Source organism: Camelus dromedarius, chromosome 15, assembly GCF_036321535.1.
Source record: "Camelus dromedarius isolate mCamDro1 chromosome 15, mCamDro1.pat, whole genome shotgun sequence".
Lineage (NCBI taxonomy): Eukaryota > Metazoa > Chordata > Mammalia > Artiodactyla > Camelidae > Camelus > Camelus dromedarius.
The window spans coordinates 58907290-58924798 of record NC_087450.1 but is presented as its reverse complement, the minus strand read 5'-3'; the positions used below and the strand labels follow the sequence as shown (position 1 = coordinate 58924798).

The window sequence follows — 17509 nt, the reverse complement described above, 5'->3', positions numbered from 1 at the left end:
CCCCTCACCCTGTCATCAGCCTCTATGAAGCCCACGGAACGTGGGGGACACAAGGAGGGCTCTGTCACTCTCGGAGAGGGACAGGACCCAAAGAGCGGGCCAGTAGACACTGTGACCAGCTGGCCAGGGGCCACTGGCGGGAAAGCCAACGTGGCAGCCTTGCCGGAGGTCACCAGGGTGAGAGGGATGGGATGGGGAGGCCCTCACTGCCCAGAGTCCCGACAGGCCTGGGAGAAGCTGTGCCTCCAGCTAGCACACAGGTGCTCTGACGGTGTCCCTGGGACACCCAGGATGAGTGACCCCTGTGGTAAGTGGAAAACGGGGGTCCTCTGCCACCAGTAGCTTTTGATGTCACTGTCTCTACAAACCAAGGAGAACCTTTATTACTTGATTTTAGTAGCAAAATCCTTTAGTCCAGCTTAAGGAACAGAGTTTTCTGGAAACTTTGTTTAAGAACCGTTGCTCTGTTCCAACCACCCTCTTCGACCTCCACTCACAGACCAGCTCTGTTTCACAGATGAAGAAAGATAGGGTCAGAGAGACAGGGAAGTTCACGGGCGGACCGGGTCCTGCAAGGCTATTCTGGTTCCCAATGTTGTTCTTTCATCCCGTGTAACACTTCCTCCTGGGAAAAGGAGGGCGCCTGAGAGCAAAGGAAGGAGCCCGGCCCTCCCCACAAGCCCCTCCTGACCCCTACCTGGACCACCCCCACCCCTGCCTCTCCTTCTGCGTGCAGGTGGTGCCAAGGAGGGCCAGCACACGGGCCCGAGCACTCACTGGAGGCCAGCAGCTGGTCGGCCCTGCCCCTCGCCAAGGGGGCAGAGAGACAAAGAACACCAATGGAGAACTTCAAAGTTCACCACCGAGATGCTGGAAGATTTTGCCTTTGAATCTGACAAGTCTTTAAAAACGGGATAATGCCTAATTAGACATTACTTTATGTCATTCTAATTAAGATGACCTCATGTCGTAATTACAGACCTGCTCCTCCATTACTGAGGACTAATCAGGACGCTGGGATGTACTCTCCGCCTGCCACACTGGATGCCCCAGGCCTCACGCTGGCACCTTCACCTCAGTCGCCTCTTGAAGGAAACCAGAGCCAAGGGCGTCCAGCGGGCGTCTCAGTCGATGAGCTGTTGCCGCGTGGACCCCGTGTGCCAAGAAGGGGGGTCATTTAAAACCAGATCTTTCATCGTTGCCGTGTGCTAATCCCCTCACTCTCTGTCAGTGTAGGGACTGCCCCCAGTGTGCAAAATGCACACACACACACACACTTATAAGGGCAGTTTTCTGACATGAACCCCCGGGTCCAGTCTAGACCCGCACACACAGCAGGCTGTGTCTCTCACCCCTGCTCCCCTCCAGGGCCAGCCGGACGCCCGGCGCATCCTGGGTTCCCTGTGGATGTCTGTTCAGCCGTGACCACCTGAAGGGCGCCGACCTCTGCTCAGGTGTGTCGTGTCTGAACCACCTGTGACTCAGCTTCAAAGGGAGCTTCTCTCCTGAGCTTCCTGGCCGGGCAGACTGCGTCCCTTCCCTTCCAGCCGGAAACTCCCCGTGGGTCAGCAGCCCGCAGGCGCAGCTTGGAGGCGCACCTGGTAACAAAGGGGCCCCTTCCCCCGGCGACGACAATCCCTCCCACAGTTTGGGGCCGGCGGGCAGCACACTACAGTTTACACACTGTTTCGTGTCTCCTGGCACTGACTGCTCGCTTTGGGATGCGGTGCCGTCATTGACCCTGAATAATCACGGAGTAAAGAGAGGTCATTAGTATTTAGCCCTGCCAGAGGGAAGCCCTTGGGGGGCCCCGATCTTCTCTGCAGCGGGGCTGGTACTTGTCAGCTGGAGAGCAGGACTTAATTAGACGCATCAGCTCGTCGGCTCCAAGGTGACGTCCGCGGGACGGCCACGTGCCGAGTGGCTCAGGCAGGGGCAGCCGCCCCGGGGCGGGCAGGAGGGTGGGCTTCCATTTCCCCATACCTGTCCTGGGGCCTGCGGTACCACGATCAAGTTCAGTGCCAGGCAGTGCCCAGGCCGTCCCCGCTCGTTCTTTCCCCTCCCTCGGAGTCAGCCACAAGGTCACCCTGAGCAGACGGTAATGAGCCGGCGGGAAGGGACCGCGGGGGCCAGTCCTCCGCGGTGCTGAAGCCCTACCCACGGAGGGAGCAGCCACCACCAGCCCTGGGAGACGACACGCAGGTCAACGCTGGGACAAACGGTGACTGTTCTTCGGATAATTTGGAGTGAATATTTACGGCAAGCACATCTGAAACAAAAACCATAAAAAATTTTAGATGAATTTATTCAACACAAGAACAACATCCAAGTTGCCTCAAAGTGAAAAGGAAAGAGAAAGTATTTTCCCCGCTCAAGATGCAGGCAGAGCATCGCAGGTCGTGAGGAAGGGTCCCCTTGGGGCTCCGGCCTCTCCTCGACACCGGGCTGAATCTGGGCTGATGGGCCTCTGAGTGAAAGGACTTCTCCATCGGGCTCCTCACTGTCCCTCGTTTGCAGGAAAGAGAGGTCTGCTCCCACAGGGACCCCTCCCCCAGGGCAGACCGGCAGGCACACCCTCGGGGTCTCACACAGACCCCGGCAGCTGGGGAGGGCAGGTGAGTGTGCGAGCAGGGAACACAGGAATCCCACTGAGAGAGGTGGAGAGACACAGAGAGACAGAGGGAGAGGAAAGGGCTGACAGACAGAAAGAATGGGCTGAAAAGAAGAGAGGCACAGACAGACAGAGGGAGGAAAGGGAGGATGGAGAGAAGGAGGGAGAGGGAGAGACGGAGGGAGGGAGGGAGTGGAGGGGGCCTATTTCCTCCCGTCCTGGCTGCGCTGACCCTGCTCCTCTGGGGAAACTGCCCTCCGTGGTGCCTTCTGCATCTCCAGGGGACACGGCCAGCAGGTCAGGCCCAGCAGCTGACAGAAGAGAGCTCTATTTCTGGTGAAGAGGGACTGGAAAGGGGTGTAAGCTCTTAGCCACCGAGCAGGGCAGGTGGAAGTCTGTCGCCGGGGAGAGGGTCACCATGACCATGGCCTCAGACCATCTCCTCTGGGAACTGGCTGCGTGGGCCATTGCATAATCACTTCACCCTGAAAGAGGTCTCCAAGGAGTGCCCCGGATGTCTTGCAGGAGGAATCCCCCCCTGGACATCCACCCACTGTCCCTCCCAGCCGCTAATCACAGCTCAGGGTGGCTGTAGGAAGGGCAGCTGGAGGCAGAGACAGTTTCCAAGAGGTGCTCGGGCTGGGGCCTCACATTCCCTTTTTTCAATTTGAAAGAGAAAGGGGGAAAGTTGGCTCTCCATCCCCACCCCGACCCACCCCTACACCAGCCATGCCATGAGGGGTCCCCCTGGCCGAGGGCACCCTGGCAGCCCCTGAGCTCCCTGAATGGACGGGCTGCACCCCAGAGTTGTATCAGCCCAGCCCAGCTACCTCAGACCCCAGCCACCTCAGACCCCAGCCTTGTCCAAAGCCCAGCCCCACTTGGTGGGGTGGTGGGGGGAGGATTAAACTATCAACAGGCTGAAAATAATAGCGATAAAAATAAGAAAATAAAGTAAAATAAAACATTTCCATCACCCCCCCAAAAAAAACAATCAATAGGCTGGAGTCACAGAGGCAGGGCCCAGCTGGGGTCGGGACAGGGAGGGGTCCCTAGAGCTAGGCAGGAGCAGCGGGCGCCTTGCTAGATGCTGAGAGTCAGCACCTGGCTTTGGTGCCAGAGGCCAGTCCGCACCAGGGAAGGGCCGACAGCCAACACAGGGAGGCAGGTCCGGGCGCCGGGGCGTGAGCAGCCACCGAGGCTCCATGTAAAGCCGATGGAACAGAGCCTGGCACAAGTGCTCAGCAAACCGCCAGAAGCTGGGGAGACAGCCCGGACCAGGTTCTCCCTCACGGGCCTCAGTGGGAACCAACCCTGCAGACACCTTGATCTGGGACCGCAGCCTCCCAAGCGGGGAGACCGTGCGTCTGTGCGGTGTCAGCCCAGTCGGGGATGTTCTGTTACGGCAGCCTGAGCAGACCAATGCAGCCGCCCCGGAGCTCTGACGGTGCCTGTGTCTCAGGTGAGGAAACTGGGGTCTGGAGATGAAGAACCTGGCCGAGATCCAGGCCCCGGGCAGAGCAGAGCCGGGCGCCGTCCTGCCCCTGGGGTGCGTCTCAGTGTGCCGCTGACCCTGTGAACTTTGGCATGTCACTTGTCTCTTGACCTCCCTGAGGAGGAGACGTCCAGTCCAGACCGGCTTGGAAACGCAGTTGACCCCTGACCACGGTCACCCCTGTGGAAGGAGCTGAGTCAGGGGCACTGTGTGCTCCTGGGGGGAGGGGGAGGCAGAGGCCACGGCCTCCGGCTCCATCTCAGCAGGAGAATCAGGAACCAGAGCCCCAGCTGGCAGCGCCCTGTGAGATTTCTTAAACTTCTGCCACTTCCCCACTGTTTTCCCTTTTGTAACCAACCTCCTCCCTGCATGGTGTGAATTAACCCCCCAGAGCGGCAAAGGCTGGTCTCCAGAGTCAGCAGAGGCCGGAGCTGGAGGATCGCTCCATCCCCCACGAGGCCAGGCCAGCCCAGGTGGAGGCTGCAAGCAAGACGTCCTCTGCTGAGGGACTTGGGGCGCGAGGGGCGCCCAGGCTTGAAGCCACTGCCGCCAGAAATTCCCTGCACCACAGCACCCTCTGAGCAGGGGCTGGATCAACTGAGGGGGTCCATGAAACCTCTCCCCAGGGCCTGGGGCAGCTGGACATCCAGTCCCATGTGTTCAGCAAGGGTCCGCCCGTGTGAGCTGCCGTCAGAGGAGGAGATCTCAGACAGCGGGTGCTGCTTCACTGGTCACTCTCGCCCCAGGATCTCCCACTGTTTCCTTTTCTCATCCTGTTCCCTGAGAATCTTCTCATCCTGGTCACAGGGCGAGTGAGATCAGGAGACAGGGTAAGCCGTCCCCTGTGCCCTGGGCTCCAGTTCAACCCAGGCCAGGTGGGCTGGGAAGGTGCAGGAGGAGGTGGGAAGGCACAGGGAGAGAGGAGCAGAGCACCTCCCCGTGTCTGGGCAGAGGACCTGCTGTGCACACGTGTGTGTAATGGGGCGGGAACACTCACACAGTATTTCTGAACTAAAAGCACATATTTTTAGATACATTAATCCCTGTAAGTCCACAAGGTAGACACTGCTATTTTAATATACAGATGGGGAGACTGGGGTTTAGACTGGCCCGGTGGCTGGGCTGGAACTCAAACCTGTGGGACTCCGGGGTGATGCCCTCAGATGTCATGGAATCCATCCTTCAGGACAGATCACGGCTACAAAGCATCCCCCACCCAGCTCTCAGAGCTTGCGCCCAACCCCTGCTGGCAAAATCCTCTCCCATACCTCTAATCCAGCCCTTCAAGCTGCAGTCGGGGCCTGTTTCCTGAGTTCTGTCCAGAGCAGAAGAGAGAGAAGCACTCAGGTTCCTGCAGACGTAACACTCATCCCACCGGCTCACCATCCCCCAAACTTCCCCCTCCACCTGCTTTAATTTCTCAGTCTTTCCTACTTTCTGGGGGCAGGAGGCTGGGGGTGGGAGGTATGTGGGGGCACAGAGCTCTGTGTAGAAGTTGGTGGCATCTTTGGGGTGTTTGGACCCAGACCCAGCACCGCCAGCCCTCACCTGCTCACCAAGCCTCCCTTTCTCACCACTTCTGCAGTTCCCCATTGCCAACATGGACTTGGAGCCTTGGCCAGCAGCCCTCTTCACCCACCCTGGGGTCTTCTGCAAAACCCGATGAGGTTCCTGTCCTCTCAGTCCTGGGTGCTGTGACACTGTCGGGTGGGCCTGAGCCCTGAGAGGTCCCTCTGAACCCTCTGTGTGTGGCCACCACTTGGAGGCCCTGATCCACCCAATTTGGGATTCAGGGATCCAGACAAACACCCTCTGTTTTCTGGGGCAGAGGGTGTGAGGGCACGCAGAGCCGAGCAGTGGTCTAAGGGAGCTGGAGGTGGGTGACATCCATCGCTTCCCCGCAACCTGCACGCTTGTCACTCCCCGGGAAGATTAGATTAGGAGAAATCCAACTCCAGATACCTGATGTCTCGCCCTCTTCTGTCTGTGCCCGCCGTGACGGTGAGAGCAACTTGGCTGGCTTTTCTGCAAGTGTAGAAACAAGCAGGCCAGCCTCTTCTGTTGCCGGCGCCCTCCCGTCTCCACACCATGAACTCTTCCTCCGGCCCCTTCGGCTTTCCAACAAGGCGGCCCAGGCCCGACTCCAGCTCAGCCTCCTGGGCCCTGCCGTGGGCTGGTCATTGTCGCTGCCCCTGGGTTTTCTGGGCAGGCGCACAGTCCCATGCGTCTCTCCCACTTCTTTGCCTCCGGATGGAAAGGCTCCCCACGGCAACACGAGCCCCCAGCCCCGGTCCTGACCTCTGCTTCCCAGAACTAGTAACTTGACAGGATTGGAATGATGGATGCTTCATGTCCTGTTTGCATTTCACACAGTTGGAAGAAATTAATAAAGAAAGGGTCTTTTAACAGACGAGAGCAAAGCGGCGTCTTTGGCTGGGGTCTGAAGGCCAAGCCTGGGCCTCTGGGAAAAATGTGACGTCTGGGTTCCCCAGGGGCCTCCTGCCTGTCAGCACCTCAGGAGCAGAGTCTGGACTGAAGCCTGAGAGAAGCCTCAGCCATTCTCCCCGATGGCTCCAAGGCCGAACGTCCCCAACGAAGTTTCCATTTCAATCTGAGTTCCAGGTGCGCCAGGTTGGGATTCGCTTCATGAGCTGAGGGTCCCCAGTGGGGGTTCAGGCTGCGGAGGATCAGGAACTCAAAGGTCTGGCTGTGCTGGCCCCTGCCCATGTGGGTGCCAGCCTGCCCACACCCCCCACCTGTCCCTCTCTCTGACATAAGGCCACCTGTCCTTCCACTCCAATCCCAGCCTGGGGTGACAAGACCCAACTCAGGCAGAGGCTGACCTCTTCCAAGGGGGTCTCATCTTTTCCCTGGTTCCCGGGGGTAAAAGGGTAAGAGATAGAAGAGGCGTTGAATTGTCGGGGGGTGGGTATTAATTGAGGGTTCCTCCAGCCAGGATTCTGTGACCCTCCAGGAAAACACAGGAAGAGAAAACGGCAGTCACCACCGTGCCATCTCCTGCTGGCCGGCCACTTCCCACAGCCCGGCGCTCCCTGGCTGCCTCTAATGAGAAGAAGAATCCAAAATCTTGGAGCCAAGAGAAGACTGCATCAATGTGGGCTAGAAAAGCCCACCCTGACAAGTACTCCACTCTTTTCATCCTGTGCTTTTGTTTGTCGGGTCTTCTGCCCCAAAATCTATTGCAATGGAATACCTGGAAAAATGGAAAATTCTCGAAAGACATTATAGCCGTGTTCCCTCTAAACACATGTTCTCGCCTCTCTCTCTCATTCTGTCCATCTGTCTGTCTGTCTTGCTCTGCCATTCCTTCCCACCTCCCTACCCTGCTCTCCCCTGATTCTTCCTCCTAGTATATCCTTTCCTCTCTGTCTGTCTCTCCTCTTTTTTGTGTCTCTCCTTCTCTGCCTGGAGGGGCCTCGCTTTTGTGGCCTCTCTCCCCAGATGAATGTCTCAACATCTTCAAATATTAACTTCATTAATTTGGGAAGGATTTATCAGTGTAGAGGTTAATTGTCTTTCCCTGACATGTTTTTACCAAATACATCTGGGTGACAAAATTAATTTCCTCATTAGCTATTTTTAAAAGTGGAACAAGCTGGGGGGAAATCAGTGCACAGAGACTTTGCAGCGTGAGCTGTTCTGGCCTCCAGGCTCTGCCCCAGCCCCTCTCCCAGTGGTGCTCACCCACCACCAGGAGCCAGAGAGCACCGAGGTCAGGGGGTCAGAGATCCAAGAGCCCCTGGAGGGAGGGAGGGAGGGCCTGGGGGGAGACCTGAGGTCTGAGTTCTGGGGTTCAGTTCCAGGGAGCCCACACCAGGGAGAGGCCTGGGCCCAGCAGCCGGGACTCAGGACCCAAGCAGCCACTCAGGGCCCTTTCCCTCCCCGTGGGGGAGAGCTGCCTCCAAGCCAGACGCTCAAGTCACTGCTCTTTTGAGCAGAATAAGAGCAGCAGATAGAGACAGAGATGTATCAAAGGAGCCCCAGCTCCAAGACCGGCCCCCAAGCCCAGGAAGTCAGACCATGTTGCCTGGAGGCACCGCGGGGTCTGTGCCCTGCGTCAGGGCCCGAGCAGCCGGCCCCCGTGTGCTTGCAGCCCTGATGCCCCAGCCCAAAGCGGCCCCAGGCCCTGCACTGAGGGGCGGCCCGGGGGATGGGCGGGGCGCCAGCCCACTCAAGTGCCCGGCCTGGCATTCGGAGACTCAGAGTCGGGATGTCTGGACCATCTAATGGAAGGTCGCTGCGAGGGGAGGCTGGTGACATCAAGCAGCTGAGTACCACAGGACGCTGGACCAGTCACTCAGCATCCGGGGCCTCAGCTTCCAGGCTGTGAAGGAAACAGCTCCCCCAACTCACCCCCCAGCTCTCACTGCCTTAACTCTGGAACCTGAGGCTCCAGCTCAGGGGCCCAGGACCCTCCACAGCTGCCCTGGCCCCTCTCACCCTCCGTAACCTCCCTCTGCTCCAGAGTTACCCTTCCTGTCACTCTCGCTGATTGCCCAGGACGGAGGCAACCAGGACTGGAGACCTGACAAGACTCAAGAGTCCAGAACTTTCTCGAGCCAAGCCTGTTCCCCACCCGACTTCGTCCAGGCTTTTTCCAGCAGGTCCTTTTCTAGCAGAGAAGAAAGCAGGCACCCAGGAGCCAGCTGCTGCCGCAGGCCAAGGCCAGGCCAACCCCGAAGCCCCTTCCTTCGGCCCAGCCCCAGCCTCAGTGGGGGCCCAGGCTCCGTGTTATCTGCCCTTCCTTTCTAGGAAACAAGGAGCCTGGGATGTGGTGCTGATACAAATCCTGAATTTCCTGTTTCTTTAAACTGAGACATAACTCGCGCGCACATACACACACACACACACACACACACACACACACACACACACACACACACACCCCGGCGACGCTCACCAATGGCCACTCCTGCCCGAGCCGTGTGTCCTGCTGCAGCAACTTCAGGAACAGGAAAAACCAGACCTAGGGAGCTATCTGAATGTCACAAGCTGTCAGCCTGGGACAGGAATAGGATGGGCTGCCGGCCCCTCCCCTCCCTGGCTTTATCTCCTGTTCAGCTGGGCCTCCCCTTTCTCACGGCCTCCTTGCCTTCCTGAAGGCACAGCTCAGCCCAGACAGAAGGATCCTTGGCATCAGATCACCTTCGGGCCCTTCCTTATGCTTGCTGCTGGGGCAGACTTGTGCTGAAATGTCAGGGAGCGCCGGCCCCTCCCCAGCACCCTCCCCACCTTCCCGAGAACAACCCTGGGCATCAGCACCAGGTGATCACACACAGCCCGGGGCCCTTGGACCACATTCAGACTGGTTTTTGCTGACCACTTCCCAGCGGTCCTTCTCACCCAGCTCCAATCTGACTGAAACCAGAATAGGCATCTCCACCTGTCTTCTGCCTCCTGACAGCTGTCCCTCCCTGCTTCCCACCTTCCTGACCCAGGGATTTCCTGGAACAGGAATTCCAGACTTTCTTTTGAGGGGTAGGAGTCTGCCAGCAAAGCGGGACAAGGCAGGTTCAATTCGCTCCTGCTCTCCTAAAGCCGGAAGCACTCCAGCCAGCCTGTCTGGGAGGGGTGGACAGGAGTGAGCCTCGGAGCGCCCCACCCCCTGATTCTGAGCCTCAGGATGACAGAATACAGGGTCAGGGAAGGCTTCCCGGTGGGGACGATCACGAAGCTGGGTTCTGACGGATGAAGAGGAGTTTGCTGAGCTGATCCAAGGGAAAGGGCGCGCAGAGAGGAAACAGCATTGGCAGAGTCACTGGGACTTGAAAAGGACCTGGCTTGACTGAGGAACTGGGAGCTGTCGTGTGCAGCTGGCAGGTCTACATCAGAAAATCAGGGAGGGCGGGCAGGAGGGTAACAGGAGCCTTGAATGTTTCTGCACAGAGGTCTTAGTGGGAGTTAAACAGGACAGTGGCAGAAACCAACTGTGGGTCAGAAAGGGCACTTGGGAGGTGGTGCAGAGGCCGGCTGGAGCTGTGAGAGCCACAGGGATGATTTACCTGGAAACCAGGAGCGCTCCTTCTAATGGGATCACCTCCTCTTAGAACCTGAGTGGAGGCAGCGCCAGATAGATTCTCAGGGAGGAATCGGGAAGGTCTGGTTCCCAGGGCCCAGCAGGGAGGCCAGGTTCCTGACCAGCCAAGTGGTTTGCCTGTGAGCTTTTGTGGAACCAGAAAAGTTAGATCTTGCCCCACTTTAGAGATGGGGAAACCGAGATAGAGGGAGGCTTCGTATCACAGTAAGGCAGCGCCCGCGCCGGGAATAGCACCCTACGCCCCCTGGACTCCCACACGGGGCCGCACGCCTCTGATGTGGGTGCAGCTGCCGCACGCGTTTTCCTGCAATGCACCTGGCCTGCCCGCGTCGCCTCCAAATGTGGGCGTCGGGGTGCTTCGAGGTGCCCCACCCGAAACGCTGTCCCCCTCCTTCCGAGGCCAGCAGGTAGAGATTGCTCAGGAAGAAGAGCCTAAGGCCAGAGAGGAAGCTTCCCGGGGAGCTGAGGCTGGCTTTGCCTGGCTCAGCAGAGCCACGGTGAGGACCTTGGTTTACTCCAGCCCGCCCTCATCTCCTGTCTCATCATGCGACATCTGTCAAACGCCTGCTCTCCCGCCAGAGAGGCACTCTGAAGACAGACGTGTGTGGAGTGCCTGGCGGTCATGGGTAGGACGGATGAATCACATCTGTGTAGCGGCTGCCTTGAGATGGGAGGGATTCTGGAGAGCTCCTCCAGAACACCCCAGGGACAGTGGTGGCTCCGGGGCTTACATCCCCATGACCCACTCCTCCCCTCTCTCCCCAGGTTTTCCCGTCTTTGAGAAGAACCAACCCTGGTCAGCTGTCTCCTGGGCATGGCCCGGAGCCACCCCTGCCAGGGTGTGAAGAAAGCAGGCCACTGGCTGGGAACCTCCAGAACTCATCCTGTCCGAGGGCAGCGGGTTGGTCAGCTGCCGCGAGAAGCACGAGCTTCGGAAGTCAAGGTCTCCTTGTATTCTGGGCCTTGGGACTGTTTGAGAGGGAAAAAAATCAACTGTTGTTCTGCAATTTTGTTCTCAGTCCAAAGGCACGTTGCTTTGGAAAGTGGACAGATTCTGCATTTGGCTGATTTTAGGATCCAAAAATATGATGATGGAGGAAGGGGAGAGCTTTTGAGGATTTAACATATTTTCTCAGACACATTTTAAACTTGATTACAGCCTGAAATATTATCGGTCCTTGTGTCTTATGCTCAACAAAGAGCCTCTACTGGCCTAAATGGACAAGGCATTTCTAGGAGTGATTACAGTGTTCTGTTCGTGTCACCTACGGCCAAAAAACCTCAGTGGCTCCCCACTGCCCTCAGATGCCATCATCTTCATGAAGATGAGTGAGGCCTGTGCTAAGCACTTGGCAAGCATTAACTCACTTGAGTTTCAACACAATCAGAAAGGAAATATCATTCAGCCCATTACACAGATGAGAAAGCTGAGGTTGAGAGGACTTGTCTGAGCCTGCTACACTACACAGCCTCAGAGCTGGGATAAACCCCAAACCATCTGAGGCTATCACCCAACTTTCTCTCTCCCATACGTCTAATTCCCACCCTGATGAAATAGTACAGGTGTCCCCGACCGTTCCCGCCAGCACCCCCGCGGGCACCCCACCCATATCTGTCTAGGGAGCTCCTCCAGATTAGACGGCATCCTTGTTGCTGACTTCCTCTGCTTCCTCCAGACTGGGACCCCTGAAGACAAGGATTTGGGCTCTGGGTGCCAGGTGGTCCCTTGCTGTGTCCAGCACAGAGCCTGGTACCACGGGGTGGGCAGTAAATACACGTGGAGTAAATCATTCCATCCTGCGCTGGAGCACCGTGTGCCTTCGTCTCAACCCGGATCTGTCAAGAACATCCATGAAATCTCCCAGCAAGGTCTGTGACTTCTTACCCTTGGTGGTGAGACAAGACCTCCTGGAGAGCCAGCTAAAACCCAGACTGACAGCTGGGACCCCCGTCCAGAAAGTTGGCTCAGCAGGCCGGGAGGGGCCAGAAGTTCTGCACATCTCGCAGGCTCCTGGGTGCTGCCCGTCCCGGCCTCACTCTGCAGAGAGGCTGCTCTCTAAACTCGAGTCTGTGCTTCAGAAGTGACACTCGAGCTGATGAAAGACACTTAGCCAAATGCTCACCAACATCGTGGACAAATTCAAAACTCTGGCCCACAGCATAAAGGAAAAAAAAAATGAAGGGACACATTCTCAGTTTTCTATTTGAAAGAGTCCTTTGCTACAGTGGGGGATTTTCCTCTGCATCTTCCGAAACGCCAGGAAATAAAATTTTCAATGTGACTACCATGTCCTCATCCGGACCACGGCAAGCTCACTGTGGTTACACCTCAGAGAGAGCCCGGGGCTCCCCGTGAGAGGGGCAACGCTCAGCTTAGAGTTACGTTCTGACTTCTCAAAACAGGGGCCCATCTCCCTCGGCGCTGGTGCATTCAGAAAAAAGCCCCTGCCAGCACACACGCCCAGGCCGCGCACGCATCCACGCACACAGACACCATCAGCCTTCGGGCGGCGATGAGCGTGCGGGCGCTTTCTGTGTCTCAGTCACAGGGGCTCACGGGGGAGGCCCGGGGGACAGGGGAGGTGCCGTCCCTCCGCGCGCCGGGGGAGAGCCGGTGAATCACGCAGCCCGGTCCTTTCCCAGTTACCAGAGCTATCGGCGCTGACTAAAAACCCAGTAGCAGCTGGCAGGAAACGGGTAGGAGCACTGACCACAGATCAACTGTAGGCCTCCGAGGAGTGGCAGCAGGCAGGCGCAGGGGCAGGAAGTCGAGCTGTCAGGCCTCAGCCCCACGCCTGCTCGCGGGGCACTCCCAGGCCGCCCAGGGCTGCGCGCACCAGATAGGTCTGGGGGTACGGCTGTGGGGTCTCGGCCCACAGCCCCGGAGGGAGAGGAGAGGCCGGGAGGCAGCCAGCAGCTGCACAGAAGGCCCTGGCTGGGAGCTCCAGGTCCTTCCACGAGCAGCAGCAGAGGCAACGTTTCTCACCATCCGGCCTGTGATGAAGTAACAGCCGGCTGGGGCCACCCCGTGGGGATCAAGTCAGCTGCTGCCCATGCATTTCTTAACCAGGGTTCCGGCAGCCAAAGGGCCAGCTCCCAGGAGGAGAGGGCGCCCAGGCCCACTGAGAACGCGCAGCAGGGAAGCACTGCTTTTCAGACACACCCACCCAAAGCTCTCAGATAAATCCTCTTGCTGCTTCTCAGCCAATTCGAAGGACATACCCTCTGAAGTGCATAAGGAGAGAGAAAGCAATAGTCCAGCAGTGTCTTTCCCCTACATCACCCCATTCAATGCTTTCAGACATCCCAGGAGGCAGGTCAGATTACCCCCATTTTACAGATGAGCAAATAGGGGGGATTTGTACACCTCACCCTGGGTCACAAGATTATAAGGGATAGAGCCCAGATTCAAGGTCTGACTGCAGTCTCTGTGCTGTACATCGAGGTAAATGGCACAGGGAGCCCTTAGGTGCGGGAAGGGACAGAAAGGGAGGGGAGGTGGGCAGAGGTGAGCGCTGAGGGGCCGCGTTCAGTGTTTCGTAATATCCTCCCATGGCCCGGGGTGGACACCGGCCCACGCAGCCCAGTGAGAGGAGACCCAGCCTCTTTGCACCCCAAAATCGATGCAGGGTTTTTCTGGGGACAGCCAGAGAAGGTGACTGCTGGCCGCCCACTTCTCTGTGACAAGCTTCAGCGTCTGCTCTTGAACCCATGAACTGCATCTCAGCCTCTGAGGGAAAAGGGGCTCCTCTGAGAAGTGCCGAGTCGGGCTTTCCCAGGCCTTCTTCTGGCTCTCTCTGCAGGCGCACCCCTGCGAGGGGTGGGGGTCCCCTTCCTGTCTCTGAGAAGCAGCGCGGTGCACCTGCCCCTGGGGCGTGAGCGGCCCCCTCTGCTGGCACCGGACCAGGGCCACCTCTTGGGGTAGCAAGACGGGAGTTCAGCTGGGCGACTGACTCACCCTTGTTCCTGGAACTGTCTGAAGGCGGGAGAGGATGCTGTGGGTAGGTTCTAACTGTATCATCTGGGCTGGGGCCGGTAGCAGATGGTCCTTATAAAAAAAAAATACTTCCATGTGGGCTTAAAATAGCACGCACTCACCATCAGCTGAATGGGGAAATGTAGGAGCCCGGCGGTCACGTGGGGGTGGGCGCTGCAGGCTGCAGGTTGGGACCCGGGGGCCTGGAAGGCAGAAAGGGGAAGCCTTGGCCCCCCCATCCACCCAGCCCGTAGGACGCGGGTGGCAGTAGCGTCTGCGGCCCCATGATGGTCCTGAGCCCGTGTGACCCACGAGCCCCCCTCCATACACGCAGCGGGGCTGCAGGAGCCAGGCCGGGGACCTCGGAGTCCGCCCAGAGTAAATCTCAGATCTGCCACTCACTTCCCCTTCCTGCAGCTCAGCCCCCTTATCTCTAAAACGGAGTGAACACGGCAGGTTCTCTGGGAGGACGGAGGGTCTGCGGGAGCTCCGTGTGGGGAGGTGCTCTGTGATCGGCCTCACAGCTCAGGGTCTCGCCCTGAGGCAGGAGGCAGCCCTCTGCCTTTGCCCTCTTTTCTTTTCTGAAAACCGTGCTACGTTTTGGCAAGTAGAAGCAAGGGCCCTGAGGGTCTGGGTCACGCCCTCTGGGCCGATGCTCTGGGCTCCAGGAGGGAAAGGCAAGGACAGGAAAGGCCCCCGGGTGGGCGGTGACAGGTGGAGGGAGGCAGCTCGCCCAGACCTGCTGCATGAGTGCAGCCTGGCTCCAGACAGCAGCACTGGGCCATGAGGGCTCCCCAGGGGGAGCTGCCTCCCTCCTGACGCCCTAGAGCTCAGCAAACGGGGTCTCGCGGACTCAGAGGTAGAAGATCTCCCGGCTGCAGGGTGGGTGTGGGCAGGCCCCTCTGAGGGAGCCAGGAGGCCCTGGGCCACTCTATCTGGGATGGAGGGCTTCTCCCGGGTTCACCTCTGTGTCCTCTGGGATGAGCAGTGTGTGTGCTGGTAAATGTGTAACGACTGGCTCTGCAAGGGACTGAAAATAGCTCCAATTTGTGCGAGCTTTCAGGGTATAAATACTCCCACCCTGCGGTGTGATCACGGAGCGTGGGGTCGGGAAGATGCTGCAGGGTCCCCTCCATGAACTCTAGCACATGACTGGTGAGGGACAGACCAGGGCGAGAATGCTGAAGACAACTCTTCAGTTAGACTCTGTGGCTAACTGTTCACCTGATTAGCTTGGTTAAATCCTGACTCTGCTTACTCGCTGTGTGGCCTTGGGCAAGTTGCATACCCACTCTGGGCCTCAGCTGGGAAGTAAGGACCGTCACAGCACCACCCTCCTCATCAGGGTGACTGTCACGTGGCAAGAATCCCTGTGTGAGGGCGACTGTGTTAGGTGTGGAGCAGAGGGCACACACGCGACTCTCCCAGCGCTCTGTGAGGGGCATGGAGAACCTCGCCCCCCCCCAAAATTAGGCAAAGGCTCGCCTCCTCACAACCCCACGTCCTCCTGCTTCCCCTCTTCCCCTCACACACTTCTTCAAAGTGCCGGCGCCTGCTCCGTTTCCTTTCCCCCCGCCCACCGGCCCACCCCCAGCCGCCGCCTCAGCTGTGGCCGACGTCACCAGTGACCTCATTTTCTAAATCCAAGACACGGTTCTCAGTCACCCTCTTACTCAACTTCCCAGCCCAGGAGGCCCTGCTGACCATTGAACTTGGCTTCTGTGGCAGTTCCCTCTCCTGCTGTCCCTCCCTCCTGCTCCTCTTTCTCCCTTGGCCTGAGTCGTCTCCCTCTACCTGGCCGTGACCTTCAGGGCGCTTCAAGTCTTCGATGGAGACGTGTCTCCCCTCCTAAACCCTTGCCGGGGAGCCTGCCCCCGCCAGTGGCCTCTGTCTCCCGTACCAACTTCTCCCAAACCCTCCCTCCACCACAAGGGCACCTCTGCCCCCAGCGGGGTGCAGCCAAAGTCTTCGCAAGCGCCTCTCGGCCATTTCAGAGGCATCTCAGGTTTACCTGGTTCAAAACGGAGCTAACAGTCCCTCCCAGAACTGTTCTGCTTCCAGCGTCTGTGACTTACCAAGTGGCCGCTGTCACCTGGCTGTCATTGCCACCGTCCTGACTCTTGCCCCGGATCTAATCTACCCCCAGACCTGTTTCCCTCCTGGCATCTGGCGAGGCTGTCCCCTTGGTCTTCTCTCTTCACCCCCACCCCCCGTGCAAGCCAGCACCACCCTGCAGCGCAGCACCATCTAACCGGGCTCTCCCCAGCCTTGCCTCCAGTCCATCCCCCATGTCCCTCCAGGGTGACCTTTCCAAGCCTCAGGTGCCGTCAGGTCCCCTTCGTGCAGGAAACTCACACCAGAATCTCACCTGTCTTCTTAGGACCGGAGTGACTAGCCTCAGCCAACTTCTCCCTCTCTCTCCCCTTTCTCTGACTCCACGCCTCACCCTGCACTCACCCCTTCAACCCAGTGCCCCATTCATGCCCTTGATTTCAGCCCAGTCACTGCTTTCTCAGGAAGCCTTCCTCACGCCCCCTCCGCCCCACCCCGGAGAGGGCCTGTGTTGTTCCCCCTCCGAGCTTCCTGTACTGTTCTCTTCATAGCAGTTAGTATGGTTTGTAATTATTCACTTACTTGTGTGGTTAATTGATTAACATTTAGCTCTCCCACTGAGCTAGTTATTCCCAAAGGGGGAGTTGACCAGGGTAATGCTTTACCCTGGGGTATTGTCTGTGAACCGCAGGAGGGCCGAGCCCCTCCTGCTAAAGGTCCATGCCACTCCCAGCCATTGTGACACCATCAAAGGTACTGTGCCTTTCCACTCACCCTGGGAGGCTGGACCGCCCCAGCTCCTGCCCTGGACGGTAGGACCGGCAGGGCCAGGAATCCTGGGTTAGGTTTGTCCCACCCCGGGTGCCTTGCAGGGCCCTGCGGGACCCAGCGGATGCTCCGAAAGCACATGTGGATGAGGGAGTGGCAGCTCCTGCCTGGAGGTTTCTGAACGAGCTGTTCTGATCACCTTGGCAGGAGCTGACAAGGGTTTGCAGTTGGGTCCAGGAAGTCGTCTTGCCTGTGGCGGACAGAGAGCCTCAGCACCTGAGGTCACTGCTCAGGGTGCAGCCACCCCCTCCTCCCTCCTTCCACAGCTGCTCAGGGCACCAAGTGGCAAGGTGGGCCCTCAGCTGACCGTGTGCTAGGGGGAGCCATGGTTCCCTCTCTGCTTGCCAGGGTCTCTGCTTTCTCCCCGCCTGCTGCCAGCCTTCTTCTCAGGCCTGCCCGTGAGCCGAATGCAGGGAAGACACCAGCTGGAAAGCAGAAGCCTCCACCTGCCATCATCCAAACTCCAAACACTTGGCCCAGATTCGGTGA

General features: G+C 58.5%; 1 long non-coding RNA gene across 5 annotated transcripts; it reads right to left on the bottom strand.

Moving 5' to 3' along the window:
* Positions 1 to 391: 391 nt before the first annotated feature.
* Positions 392 to 16717, bottom strand: LOC105091228 (uncharacterized). Of its 5 annotated transcripts, none has more exons than XR_010384282.1 (6): positions 16509 to 16717; positions 14263 to 14343; positions 6069 to 6783; positions 5375 to 5421; positions 3936 to 4286; positions 392 to 2269 (listed from the first exon to the last, which is right to left on the bottom strand). It is a non-coding gene; the product is annotated as an uncharacterized LOC105091228 (long non-coding RNA). The 5 variants fall into 5 exon arrangements; XR_010384283.1 differs by lacking the exon at positions 14263 to 14343 and adding an exon at positions 14123 to 14212; XR_010384284.1 differs by lacking the exon at positions 14263 to 14343.
* Positions 16718 to 17509: the final 792 nt, after the last annotated feature.